We start from the raw sequence: 4,622 nt of genomic DNA, 5'->3' as shown, positions 1-4,622 counted from the left end.
ATTACCGCAAAAGATTGACACAGACGGCAGCGTCGGACCTCCGTTCCGTATGCTTTTTACTTATCGCCAGGCTGCTTCGAAGACCACGTGGTCTCTGCTAAAGCTCATTCCATTTTTTTTTTTGTCAATCACACATTTATTAAAAAATTTCTTGGTTGGTTGCCCAACTAGGAGGAAAAATGTTACAAAAGTAGCTTAAGAAAATAAAAGTATAGAAGAGCGCGCTAAACAGTCCGCTTTTTAATTACAAGAACGAGAAATAAGGGAAAGTGAGAAAGATGAAAAGGAAACACGTAGCGCGCTCTTCTAGTTCATCTTTCTCACTTTCCCTATAAAAGGAAACTATAAATTATGCTTTATTTGCGTGTTCTCTGCCAGCTATAGTTTCCTCTGCCAGCTATTTATAGTTTCTTCTGCCAGCTCACACCTTTTACAAATAGTGTCACAGCTAATCCCTCGCTGTACTAATTTTGATGTAACAGCCAAAGATCCTGAAGCGATTTGCCATAAGAAATGTTTTATTTTCGGAGGAGCTTTGACTTTCCACGCTTGAGCTTGTAGGATTTTAAAATTTGGTCCCCATTCTACCGTCTCACACATCTGGCAGCTATAAATCTGACTAATAGTCATTCCTCTAATGATTTGTATATCCAGCGGATCCAAAACTTCTTGTAGAAGAGGAAGGTGCCATTCTTTAGTAACCGGATTAATTAAATGGTTAACCATCAGACTTGGGAGTAATAAATTTCCCCTCCCCCTTGCGGGCCTTGGATTATCATCTGGAATTCAAGGATCTCGCCAAACCGATATGTTGAAACCTGAATCTAGTGACCATCTTGCACCCATTTCGACAATCCTTTTCGACGAAAAAATACTCTTCCATCCAAACGATGGAGAATTCGGTTTTTTTTTGCATTTAAAGGATGAACATTCCTGAAATATCTACCTTTTAGCACTCGCGCTACTAAAGAATCTGGGTATTGGATTAATCTCCAATATTGTTTAGCCAACATGGCATCATTAAAGGTATCTAGAGAATGAAAACTTAGACCTCCTTTTTCTTTATCCATACACAATTTTTCCCATGCTATCCAATGGATACCACGGTCCTTCCATTAGAACTCCACAAATATTTAGATATTGCACTTGTTAGCTTAGATGTTAGCTCTTGAGGGAGTTTAAAACAAGGCATAACATAGGTTGGAAGCGCCAAGGCAACAGATTTGATCATTGTCTCTTTCCCGCCTTTTGACAGATATTTAGCTGACCAGCCATTAATCCGTTCATTTCCTTTTTTTTTTGGTGTGTTTTTTTTCCTTTTTTTATGAGTGAGTAATTTAGTGGAGTAGTATTTTAAGGATTTGTTATGTTTACTATCCATCGGAAGGAAGCTAAAAATATAAGTTAAAATAAACCAATTTTTAAGGAAACAATTTTCTCTTTATGGAAATAGATATTTTCTCACTGTTCAAACAAATAAAACCTTCCAGCAGAAAAAAAAAAAGCAACTTTGAAAATAAAGTCTTGTCTTTTGAAAAATGAAACTTTACTTAAATAACTTTACAATTAAATAGTAATTCAAATTCGTTAGAAAAAAACTGAAATTTTGGCAACAAAAGCATTGCATTTTGACATCCACTGAAGCGGCGACACTATGTTTACATCGGTATAAATCTTGTTTCAATTGAACTATAGAGGTAGGAGATTTTTTGAAACCAAAATTTTATTCATATGAGATTTTTCGAAATGTATCGAGAAGATTACAAAATGATAATAATCTTTTGAAACCCTACAAGAATCAACTATCGAATTAACTTTTATGCTTAAACATGATTGATATATGTCGATATAATATTTTGTCATTGTTAATCCAAAAGTTGAGAGAACACTGTTGGTAAACAGCAAAACAGAAGGTATGCCGAGTTATTTTAGTTACAAATTTAATAAACAAAAGTTTGGCAACAAAACACATTGTCGAACCTCATAAATACATGTCATTTCATGTTCTATGTTTTACGCCCATTAATCCGGTAACTATTTTTTACTCTCTTGTTTTCGTATTATATATAGTATGATTTTTGCACTTTTTTAAAGTTTGTGTTCGGGCTTTTGTTAGGTGACTCTGGTCGGTTGTTGCGGTGGGATCCAAAAACTCTCACTTGCAAGATTTGTCTAATAACCTTAAATAAATACTATGTCACTCGTTTTGGTCGTTTGTTAACTCATGTATTAAATCCAAAATTAAATAATTCTAGTCAAGAAAGGAATGCATTCTCTAACACAATTTTAACAAAAACAAATAGTACTAAATTATTCAGTTGACTTAGCACTCAAAGTCTATTCTCAATTCACACAAGTATACATATACACAAACTGATAAACATATATATATCGCTTAGTTCGCCCTAGTTTCTCTCCCAGGCCCGCAGTTCGAGGCGCCGATTGAAGATTTCTCCATGGCTTTTCTCACCGGCGAGGCTTCTCCGACGGCAGCTTTCCTCTAGATTGGCGATCTCTGGTGTCTTCTGGTTCCGTTCCGGCTCTTCCGGCGTTGCTTCCGGTTCGTTTTTCCGGCGCCTTTTCGTTTTCTTACCGGCGTGGTCCGGTGTTTTTCCGATGGTCTTTCGGTCTTGTATGTGTCTTCCTCCTGTTTCCGGAGAGATGGCTGGTTCCTCTTGGGTGGTATCCCAGAAGCCTGCGCATCTTCTTTCGTCGACCCTCCTAACCGCTCTCGGACTGAAGATTCCTCCAGAACCGACAGTTAATCCTCCTCAACCACCGAACCCTCCAGTCCCCCCAGATCCACCGGATTCTCTGCCAAGGCGTAGATGCTTAGAGGCTCTCGTCACCACTTCGCTGTCTCACTCGCTTCACCTCATTCTCGATGCAGCTCTCGCCGGATTCTCCTTGAATAAGGATCAGATCTGTTCTCTCTTCAGCGAGCATCCTTGGATTCCAATGTCTCCCCTCCCCTTCAACTTGACGTCAGAAGGTTTGGTCTCTATTACCCTCTTGTGTATTGTCCAATGGTATAGAAACGATCCTCTGTTAGTTCCCTTTTACCTCTTTATGAGGTTCGTACCTCAGTATGAGGATGATAGACTTATCAGATTTGCTCGAAGCCTTGTTAGTATGGATGTATTGTCTCTTATCGAAAGTATGCCTCTTTGTAGACAGTCTTTGGCGACTGTTGGATTTGGCTTTGGTGTGAATTTGTTTGTCTCAGGTTATCTCTCGGATCACTTCTATGGTGACTTCGATTTTCCTTGTTTTAAGGACGGTGTTAGGCTTGTTTTAACTTTCTCTGTGGTTAAGGATGGTGGTAAATTTGAGGTCCTTTGTGGTAAAATCTTCCATCTATTCCAACAACCTGTACAGATGATAGAAGAGCATCAAGACACCTTTGCCTGTATTCCCAACGCATCATGGACGTCTATGTCCATTGGCTACGGAATGGGGTGGTTCATGGAGGACCCACTTAAGGCATCGATCCAATTTGGATCATCTCTCCGACCCTTTGTCTTCTTTGCTCTGGTAGAGGAACTTGCTTTGAAGGTGGCGATCATCGCAGCCTTAGCGGTGGGTGTCTCAAGGATGGCTTATTATTCGGATTGGCAAGAATTCCCCCTTCTTCTCAATGTCAGTGGCCATGCATTTGCAGTTGACGATTTCATTGCTGATATCAAACGTATGAAGACCAAGACTCTCTGTCTTCGTTTCCTTTTGTTGTTGCGTTTTGAAAACGCCTTTGCTTCATGTATTTTCTCCTCCTTCTATGGAGTTTGAGCTACCTTAATTAAGTATTGGTTTACAAAAAAAAAACTGATAAACATATATGAAAAAACATTCTTCGTGCTGGCCATTATCTAATTTGTTGCCGTCCAAAAACTTTCAAGTGGAGCAAAAATTTGGATATAGTAAGTAGTAACTTGTGCTTTAATCTCGATTTAATTTTTTGCTTGAGGATGTAGGTGACAAATTAAATTTGAACATTGATTCAAAATATTAGATTATGTGAATAATAAAATTTAAATGAAAAGGTAAAAGCAATCTGATATGCTGATAGGTATACACACATAAACTATAGGTCAGGAAGATGAATTAGCACTGTCAGATTTCATATATATTTTCTTGGAAAGTGAAATAGCAGAAAGAAAAAGTAGTAAAAATGAGAAAAATAAATTAATGGACCAGTGACTGACAAGTCACTTCCAAATGCGCAAGTGAGGAAATTTTCCATTACTTTTTATAAATTTTAACTTTAAGTTTGTTTTTTAATTATTAATATTTTTGCTAGAGTAAGAAAATTGCATACAATCTCTAAAATTTCATGTATATTAGGGATGGACAAAAATGATTTGAACATTTCAATTTGATTCTTTTTTTTTTCGTCCTAAAGATTTTTATAGCAATCAAGGTGAAATACAAGAGTGAAATACAAATCCGGCGGTTAACAAGTAACCCAAGAAACTTAACCGATGATTAAAGAGATAATTTCGGAAGCAAAATCCAAAGAAAAGGGAAACAACATCTCGTCAACCACATTACCAAACAAAAGAAAGGAATAACTTTACGACAAGCCACTCCGTAAGGGATAAGGAACTTCCAACCAAACGGACAAC

The sequence above is a fragment of the Arabidopsis lyrata genome (assembly GCF_000004255.2).
Source record: "Arabidopsis lyrata subsp. lyrata unplaced genomic scaffold ARALYscaffold_453, whole genome shotgun sequence".
Classification (NCBI taxonomy): Eukaryota; Viridiplantae; Streptophyta; class Magnoliopsida; order Brassicales; family Brassicaceae; genus Arabidopsis; species Arabidopsis lyrata.
The sequence above is the reverse complement of the archived record's forward strand: the minus strand, read 5'-3'. Positions refer to the sequence as shown.